The following is a 10,567-nucleotide window of genomic DNA, read 5'->3' on the forward strand; positions in this document are numbered from 1 at the left end:
TTTGACAAAATAGGGAGCTTTCCTGTTGCATATAGATGGAAAGGCAGTTGTATCATGCTTGAGTTGTGAGTGGAATTAGCCCCCCCACCATTTAATGGATCATCACTTTTCCTTGAAAGAATAATTGAGAAACAGTGTGGTTATTTAGATTTGGGCATTTGGTATAAGTTTTCTCAAAATCAAACAAATAGACCTATTATCTGGAGGAAAATTTTATTGACAATAAAAATTATATTTTCAAGAGAAAATTAAAAAAATATAAAAAACTTGTTTGCCACATTTCTTCTTCTAAATATTTCCCTGATGTTATTGGTGGTGATTTGAGCATACATGGTTTTGAAAGCATTGTTTAATGAAATGTGTTAACATTTTAAAGATCTGCATAACTCCATGAACCAATAATTTCCAAATAATCAATGCATGATGTGGCAAAGTGGAAGGATAAATGATCCATTCAAAGTGTAAGATAGACCAATTAATTTTTAACACAACAGAACATGATAGGTTCATTGATAAGTTTTCAGATTCTATTTTGTAACTAACCTGTAAAATTCTGCTGCTTGCTGAGTTTTAATGTTGTAGAAGAATATCCATAATATCTGAAAAGCTATTAAAATTTATCCTCTTTCTAAATACATTTCAGAGCATAGCCAAATTTTCTTCATGTACTTCAACCAAAACAATGATTGTTACAGTTTGAATAGAGAAGAATACATAACCAAGTTATCATTACTAAGTCTCACAGTAGAGAGTTTAAAAATGAAAAACAATTTCTTATATTTCAGTGTTGTTCTGGGCTGGAAAATATAGCTATTTTCCACAAAAATATGCTATTTGTGTGACATGTAATGCATTTATTTCTGCTATTTAAAAAAGACACACAAAACAAACATTAGTGTTGCTTGACATAACCCATATAAACGGAAGTCCATTTCTTCTTCTAAAAATTTTTAATCAACATATAGAAATTGTACATATTTTATGGAGTGAGGTTTCAATGCATGTAGACATTATGTGATGTTTAAATCAGGGTAAACATATCTGCTTCCTGAAACATTTATTATTTCTTGGTGGTGAAAGCATTAAAATTCTTTCTGATAGTTTTTTTAAACATATAGAACAATTATTATTAATAGTCACCCTACTGTGAAATAGAACACCAGATGATATTTTTCTTTTCTATAATTTAGTTCCCATTGAGCAACATTTACCCATCCCTCCCCACCCCCTTATTCTCTGCAGCCATTGGTAACCACTCTTGAGTCCTATGAAATTTGACTTTTTTTCAGGTTACACATGAGTGAGATCACATAGTACTTGCTTCTCTGTGCCTGGCTTATTTCACTTAACATAATGATCATCAGTTCTATGTGTTGTCAAAAATGACAGGATTTCATTTTTTTTTTTGCCGTCAATAAGAAATTTACTTGTTTAAAAAAATCCAAATGCTGGCATTGTCCAGAAAAATTTAACAGTTTTATTTATAGTTGTTATAAAGTTGAACTGCTGAAGCCTGTTCACTGAAACATTTTGACTTGCATTAATGCGTTACATCCCGCATTTATATTAAAAATTCACACACAAATGAAAATGGAAAAACGGCCAATACCTGATTTCTGTCCCCTATTTTTCCACTCACAATCATATACTTAGGTACCTTTTGACCCCATGGAAAAAAATATCTAACGTTCAGAACTACCAATAACAGGAAGAAGAGAAAAAAAAATGTTTTTTGAGAATGAAATGTTTCCCATCATAGTGAATTCTTAAGCACGTTCTCCACGTAAGAGGCGTGCTAGTTGGATGTCTTTTGGCATAATTGTTACACGTGGCATGGATAGCACACAGGTTGGTGTCTTCAAAAAGGCCAACGAGAAAGGCCTCACTTGCCTCCTGCAAAGCACCAATAGCTGCGCTCTGGAAGCGAAGATCTATTTTGAAGTCCTGAGAAATTTCTCGCACCAGACGCTGGAAGGGGAGTTTGCGAATCAGAAGTTCAGTGGACTTCTGATAACGTCTAATTTCACGGAGTGCCACAGTACCAGGCCTGTAACGATGAGGTTTCTTCACCCCTCCAGTAGAGGGCGCACTCTTACGAGCGGCTTTTGTAGCCAGTTGTTTCCTGGGTGCTTTACCACCGGTGGATTTGCGGGCAGTCTGCTTTGTATGAGCCATGGTAGAAAGACCTCCTTACTTACCCCCCTTCTCCTTCGGCTGGAGCTCGTCGAGCTAGAGGCGGCGCTGGCGTTACAGAGCAGGATTTCATCTTTTTTCTGGATAAATAGTATTCCACTCTGTACCAGAGTTCTTTTAGCATTCCCAATTTTTAAGGGATTATGATACCAAAAAGTTTACGAATTACTGACATACTCATTGTGTTATTTGGAACTCTTTATTTAGTAGATTCTTCAAGAAGTTGTCGAGAAGTGTATGAAACTCTCTGGTTGCAATTCTGGAGTTGTATGTTTCTCCGTGTATTTCTGAGTGCTGTCTTCCTGTTGACTCTTTTATCCTCATGAAGCGTTCTTCTTTATCTCTAACAATACATTTTATTTTGAAATGTGTTTTTGCCTGATAGCACCGTGGCCACCCAGCCTGCATAGGCTTACTGTTGGTATGGTGTATCTTTTCCCATGAATTGACTTTCACTTCAGTATTTATGCTGCAAATGCATATCTTGCCAATAGCACATCTCTGCCACTCAACCTATCAGCCTTTTAATTGGAGGGGTGACTCATAAGGCTTATTGTGGCTGTTAACATCAAAGGTTTGGGGCCTACCCATTACTTTTCCTGTTTCTTGTTCTCTGGAACCTCCTTTTCTGCCCAATGACTTATCAAAAACCATAGAGCAAGAAGAAAGGGAGGCAATGCCTTCAAGTCTCTGAGTAAAACACAGTCAATCCATTAGAGTTTATGTGTCTCACCTGTGAGCTTTTGAGGACACCTCACATCCAAATCATAACAAATAGTAATCTGTACTGTATGAAACAGTAAAGGAATTATTTAGTTTGACAGCAAACAATACCAGTGGAAAACTCAGACTCCTAGAAAAAGTAAGAGCATCAGAACTGGCAAATGTCTGGCTCAATGTGAAAGACTATATTTCTTTCTCTCTCTGACCCCTTCTTTTTCTTCTTCTCCTTCTCCTTCTCCTTCTCCTTCTCCTTCTTCTTCTTCTTTGTACTGGGATTGAGCCCAAGGACACTTAACCACTGAATCACATCACCATCCATTTTATATTCTATTCTGAAACAGTGTCTCTCTAAGTTGCTTAGGGCCTGGCTAAATTGCTGAGACTGGCTTTGAACTTCAATCCTCCTGCCTCAGCCTCCTTAGAGGCTGGACTTACAGGTGAGCATCACCACACTTGGCTCTCTTTGACCTTTTACACTTACTTAATAAATACAAATAGAGCTTTCTCTTGGGGATTTTGAACTAAAAATCCCTCAATTGCATAGTTGTTCCCTGTACATTTCTTACTTAGTGATTTGTAAAAATCACTCCCAAATGAGCAGCTTGAAATTACCAGGGTTTATGATCTTGCCACTTTCCTATGGGCAATGTTCAAGACCAGAACTTGCAGGCTGATGGGCAGGGAAGGAAGGACCTCATCCATAGCTCATTCCTGTAGCTCGTGGCCACAGCCCTCAGTTCCTGGCCGTGGAGGACTCTCTTTAGGTGACTGTCCAGTGAAAGATGACTTAGCCAGGAGTGAATGATCCAAGAGAGAGCAGAGCAAGCAGGAACCCCAGTGTCTTTTTGTCTGTGGCTGCACACCATTGATTCTGCTTTGTCTCATCACTGAGTGAATTGAAGAAGTCGGCCACATTCATAAGGAGGGGAACTAGGTTCTCTTCTTGAGTATCAAGGAACTTGTGATCAGTTGAAAACCACCAAAGTCATCCCTCTGACCACAAATCATTCATATTCTTTCCACGTGTACAGTAAACTGCTTTCCATTCAAGACTTCCCAAAGTCTCATTTCCTCTTCTAACCAGCGTCAACTCCAGAGTCTCATCATCTGAATCAGGTCCAGGTACAGATGAGGCTCCTTGAAGGAACTCATGTCAGTGCAGCTCTCCACATGCAGTTCATGAAAGCTCACCCTGTGGACCAAAGAGAAGAGTTGTCTGCATCCTGACATCTCGACTGTGACCCGCACAGATGAGACAAACTGGGTGCAATAAGATGCAAGAAGATGGTGGAAAATCACACAATACAGAAAGTAGTACCCAAAACATGGGGGAAAGAACAGCTCTCCTTCAACCTTATGGTCGAGCTTCCACGCTGGAAAGAGAGAGCAAGCAAGCCTGCATTTCCTTTATTTATACAAAGGGGGCTTCAAAGGATATCCATGGAATCTTCTTTTGCCAAATAAGGTAGAGGGTGGGGTGTTCAAACCCAATGGGTAACGCCCGACTCCAGAGCTACTAAGCAGCCTCTATAGCTGAGTGAAGACTGAGGTCACGTGCTGTGCGTAAAAAACCACAAAATGATTGCAAGGCCAGACCAAAATTTCCTTAGCTTCATAACTGTCTTTCTTTCTAATGCACCCTCCCACTTTTAAAACCTGTCCTGTCCCAGCGCTTTTCTGATATGGAAATTTTGAAACAATTATATTTCAACCATCTTCCTTCCAAGCTGGCTTGGAATAAAACCTGCCTGTTTTCCTATTGTTATGGTTTAGATATGAGGTGTCCCCCCAAAGGTCCTGTGTGAGGCAATAAAAGAACATTCATAGGTGAAATGATACTATTATGAGAGTTGTAACCTAATAAGTGGATTGATCCACTGAGAGGAATTAACTGAGTGGTAACTGTAGGCAAGTAGGATGTAGGTAGAGGAGGAAGGTCACTGCGGGTGTCTGCATTTGGGGTACATATTTTATCCCTGGTGAGGGCAGTTCTTGATCTATCTATCATCTATCTATCTATCTATCTATCTATCTATTATCTCTGCTTTCTGATGGCCATGTCTTGAGCTGATTTTCCCCTCCACACCCTTCTGCCCTGATATTCTGTCTCTCCTCAGGCCCTGAGTAGTGGAGTTGGCTGTCTAGGCTCTGAGACTTTTAAACCCAAAAACACAAATAAACTTTTCCTCCTTTATGTTGTTCTTGTCACTTCTTTTGGTCACGGTGACTCAAAGCTGACTAAAACACCTTCCAATTTTGAATCAGACTCTTTGAGGGGCACTCCCTCCCTGAATTGGAATACATTTCTTCTGCTGAAGGAGGCCAGATACCCCACCCAGGGAGTCTCCACAGAAGACGGGAGCAGAGATGCCCACTCAGGCCTGTTGAGCTGCAGGATCCCTAAGTTTCTATAGGTATATTTCCTGCCCGTGTCACTTCCTTGCCTCTTCTTTAAAAATCAGGCTTATTTTCAGGGATTTTGGAGATGAAACTTTTGAAACAAGTTTTTTTTTTTTTTTCATCCTCCTTCAAAACTGGTTTGAATAAAACCCATTTTTCTACCAATTTGTTTTCAAATGTTCTGGAGCAGAGAGCATTAGGGCCTGACTTCCTTTCTCCCAGGCAGTGTTACAGCTGCCCAATAACAACTTGAGTCCTAATCTCTTCTTCCCAAGGTGGGATATCGTGCTGCTTACTAACAATCTAACCTTTTTGTGTGGGTTCATGATCTGGAAATATTATATATATATATATATATATATAATATATTTTATATATTATTATATATTATTATATATATATTATATATCTATATATATATATATATATATATATATATATAGAGAGAGAGAGAGAGAGAGAGAGAGAAGGAGGAGAAGCAGAAGGAGAAGGAGGAGGAGAGAAAGGAAGATCTCTTTTACTCATCTTATGGAGCACCAGTTTTATTGGTTTTGGGGTACACCTCACCCATCCCTTCCCTTCCTTTTATTTCTTCCCTTCCCTCCTCTCCATTCTTGTGACCATATTTAGCCTCAATTATCGCTTAAATACTCTATCTCCAAACACAGTTACACTGGGATTAGAACTTCAACAAGTAAATTTTCGTGGGCTCAGGCGGGGGGTTGTACAAACACTGGGGATTCCCCCAGGCCCTTGTTGTATGCAGAATACATTCATCTATTCAATACCTCCCAAATCTTGACTCAAACCTGCATCATTTTTAGTGTTTTATGTCCATATTCTCCTCTAAAGTTTATTTAAATTAGATATGGTCATCTTGAAGTAAACATCTCTCCAGCTGTGATCCCGTGAAACCAGACACCACCAGGGCTCAGCTGGGCACCCTGACTCCCAGGCTCTAGGTAGCAACAGCCTGGCCTGTGGAAACCACAGTGGGTCTCCCCGCGGCCCCGCTTTTAAAAATTTTTTTGTACCTGAGGATGGATAGCATACCTTTATTTTATTTTATTTACCTTTATTTTATTCGTTTATTTTTATGTGGTGCCAGGAATCGAACCCCATGCCTCATACATGCTAGGCAAGCGCTCTACCACTGAGCTACAACCCCAGTCCTGGATCTCCCCTCTGAATCCTAGTTGGAGGCAGTCTTGTCCCCAGGCCTGTGCACTCTGATGAAGTTGTAGCCTGTGGTGGGGGTGGCAGCCCTGATTTTCTACTGTAATGGAAATTCTCTTAACTAATTCCCTTAAAATTTTTCACTATATTAGTGATTACTCTAGAATTTACTGTCTAAGAAATTACTTCAGATTTATATTAATTTAAGCAAGATATGGAAATTCTTTTTTAGTCTATTTATTTAATTTATTATACATGACAGCAGAATGCATTTCAATTCATAGTACACATATAGAGCACAATTTCTCATTTCTGTGGTTGTACAAAGTAGAGTCACACCATTTGTGTCTTCATACATGTACTTAATGATGTTCATCTCATTCCACCATCTTTCCTACACCCATGTCCCTCCCTTCCCTCCCTCAACTTTATTCTCTTCAAAGTTCTTCCATTCCTCCCATGCTCCCCCCAACCCCTATTATGGATCAGCATCCACATGTTAGAGACAACATTTGATCTTTAATTTTTTGGGATTGGCTAACTTCACTTAGTATGATATTCTCCAACTCCATCCATTTACCTGCAAATGTCATGATTTTATTATTTTTTAATGCTGAGTAATATTTCGTTGTGTATGTATGCCACATTTTCTTTGTCCATTTATTTACTGAAGGGCATCTACGTTGGTTCCACAGTTTAGCTATTGTGATTTATGCTGCTACGAACATTGATGTGGCTGTCTAGCTGCAGGATCACTAAATTTCTATATGTATCCCTGTAGTATGCTGTTTTTAGGTCCTTTGGGTATAGTTCAAGAAGAGGAATAGCTGGGTCAAATGGTGGTTCCATACCCATTTTTCCAAGGAGTCTCCATACTGCTTTCCAGATTGGTTGCATCAATTTACAGTCCCACCAGCAATGTATGGAGTGTGCCTTTTCCCCCACATCTTTGCCAACACTAATTGTTGTTTGTATTCTTAATAGCTACCATTCTGACTGGAGTGAGGTGAAATCTTAAGAGTAGTTTTGATTTGCATTTCTCTAATTGCTAGAGATGATGAATCTTTTTTTTTTTTCATATATTTGTCCAATTCCTTGGACCATTTATTGATTGGGTTATTTGTTTTTTGTTTTTTTTTTGGTGTTAAGATTTTTGAATTCTTTGAATATCCTAGAGATTAGTGCTCTATCTGATGTGCGTGTGGTAAAAATTTGCTCCCACTCTGTAGGCTCTCTCTTCACTTTACTGAGTGTTTCTTTTGGTGAGAAGAAGCTTGTAGTTTGAATCTATCCCATTTATTGATTCTTAATTTTATTTCTTGTGCTATAGGAGTCTTGTTAAGGAAGTCGGGGTCTGATCTGACATGATGGAGATTTGGGCCTACTTTTTCTTCTAATAGGTGCAGTGCTCTGGACTAATTCCAAGTCCTTGATCCACTTTGATCTAAGTTCTGTGAAAGGTGAAAGAGAGAAGCTCAATTTCATTTTGCTGCATGTAGATTTTCAGTTTTCCTAGCACCATTTGTTGAAGAGGTTATCTTTTCTCCAATATATATTTTTGGCACCTTTGTCTAGTATGATATAACTGTATTTATTTGTATTATCTCTGTGTCCTCTATTCTGTACCATTGGTCTACAAATCTATTTTGGTGCCAATACCATGCTGTTTTTGTTTCTATTGCTCTGTAGTATAGTTTAAGGTGTGGTATAGTGATGCCACCTGCTTTGCCCTTCTTTCGAAGAATTACTTTAGCTATTCTGGGTCTCTTATTTTTCCAGATAAATTTCATGACTGCTTTTTCTATTTCTAAGGGACTGTCATTGGAATTTTGATTGGAATTATATTAAATCTGTATAGTGTTATTGATAGTAATTTTGACAACATTAATTCTGCATATTCGGAGATACAACATGGCGGCGGGCGCGGAGAGATCAAGTCTCTGACCTCTCCAGCTGCGCGGGCATAGGGAGTCGTAAACCGTCTAAATGCTGTTTGCTCAGGATCACTAGGCAATGCTGAGCTGACGTGGATCTGGGGCGAACAGTCTGGGCCTCTCAGGACACACACCAAGCCCGGATGGGCTGAATTCAAGCTCCCGTACGCCAGCTTCTCGCAGACAAACCGCTGTGACTCAGCACTAAACTATCCCGCTGAAACAACTGGTCGGCCCTTCTGAAACTGTGGAGGTTAATGCCAACCGAGCCTTCATAGGCAGTGGCCACAGGTTTGAGACGGGGCTTAGGACAGCCAGTCAGGACCCACCCATTCCATTGGTCCCTCCGCAAAGGGAATGAACTGTCGCCATTTGCATGGGATACCACCATGGCAGAGAACTGACGTCACCAGAATGCGGAGGAGGAGATAACTTCATTAAAACCAGCAGCGACAGGTGTGTAACCCCCTAGTCCTCCCTCTCCACACAGTGGGGAAACCTTAAGGGCCCCTGCCAGCTCTCCCGTGAGCGCAATAGCCAGACCGAGGGAATCAGGAGTGGCGCGGGACCCGTGGTGCAAAACTCCCGGCTACCGCTCCCACCAGTGGGGAGAACTGAGGTCTCTTGCACCAGCAACCGGGGACGTGGCTTCCGGAGGGCAAGCAAAATTCCTGAGGGTTCTCAGCCCCAAGCTCTACAAACTTAGGGTGTGAGAGAATGGCAAATAGGGAGAGTGTGCCCAGGAGTTCATGAAAACAGGGCTCCCGGGAGCAGCAGACCTGGCGTGTAGCCAGTATTGTGGTGAGCGACACCCGTGAGCGGGGCCTGGCTTGAGGAAAAGTGGGAAAGTGAGTAGACACAAGAGAAGGCCCTAGGCACTCAGGATTGGGGACCCACCCAGTCTGGGAGGAGGAGCTGCTTCACAGTGATTGGTTTCTGCGTATTGAGAGGAGAAGCTTGGCCCAGTGGGCACAGCTCCACCTACTGGAAGAGAAGTTAATCAAACTCTAAGACTGCATTTATTAATTTTTTTTTAATTTGGGTTTTTTTTTCATTTTCATTTTTTTTGTTGTTTTTCTAAAATTTTTAAAATTTTTTTTAACATTTAAAATTTTATTTTTTTAAATTTTTTTCTTGTTTATTTTCTATTTTTTTATTTTGACTTTTCATTTCTTTTAAATTCTCTTATTCCCCCTTCCTTGAATTCTACCTGCTTACTCTCATTCTCTTTAGTGACTTCTTCCCTTCCCTTCTAATACCTTTCCTCCCAAGCATCAAATAAATTTATAGGAGTAAACAGTAACTCAGCAGTCAAACAGAACAAGAAGTAACATGAGCAGCATGAAAAAGCAAGGAAGAAAAGGAGTACAAACAATGCAGGACAGCCTAAATATTCAGGAGGACCTAGAGGCATCAGAAAAATGGTCAAATAAAGAACTCAAGGAATACCTTAGACAGATGGAATGGAACCTTAAAGAGGATATGAGACAGCAAATTCAAACAGTGAAAGAACACATTGAAAATGAATTACATAAACAGATAAAAGAAGAAGTTAAACATCTTTATCAGGAGATAGAGATTATAAAAAAATCAATCAATAATTCTAGAAATAAAGGAAACTATAAACCAAATTAAAAACTCAAATGAGAGTATCATTAACAGAGTGGAGCAAGTAGAAGCCAGAACGTCAGATAATGAAGACAAAATATATCACCTTGAAAAGAGTCTAGCCAACTCAGAAAGGCTGGTAAAAAATCACGAGATAAACATCCAAGAGATATGGGATAACATAAAAAAAAAACAAACTTAAGAGTTATCAGGATAGAGGAAGGTATAGAGATTCAAATCAAGGGAATGAGTAACCTGCTGAATGAAATAATTACAGAAAACGTTCCAGAAATAAAAAAGGAAACGGATATACAAATTGTAGATGCATATAGGACACCAAGCACACAAAATCACAGTAGACCAACGCCAAGACACATTGTTATGAAGATATCCAATATACAGAACAAAGAGAAAATATTAAAAGCTACAAGAGAAAGGAGGCAGATTACATTCAGGGGTAAACCAATAAGGTTAACAATGGATTTTTTATCACAGACGCTGAAAGCCAGAAGATCCTGGAACAACGTATTTCA

At 39.6% G+C, this 10,567-nt stretch overlaps 1 pseudogene; it reads right to left on the minus strand.

Moving 5' to 3' along the window:
• Window positions 1–1,559: 1,559 nt before the first annotated feature.
• LOC143400725 (histone H3.3A-like) lies at window positions 1,560–2,250 on the minus strand (annotated as a pseudogene).
• Between the last annotated feature and the right edge of the window lie 8,317 nt (window positions 2,251–10,567).

The sequence above is a fragment of the Callospermophilus lateralis genome, chromosome 6 (assembly GCF_048772815.1).
Source record: "Callospermophilus lateralis isolate mCalLat2 chromosome 6, mCalLat2.hap1, whole genome shotgun sequence".
In the NCBI taxonomy this organism is placed as follows: Eukaryota; Metazoa; Chordata; class Mammalia; order Rodentia; family Sciuridae; genus Callospermophilus; species Callospermophilus lateralis.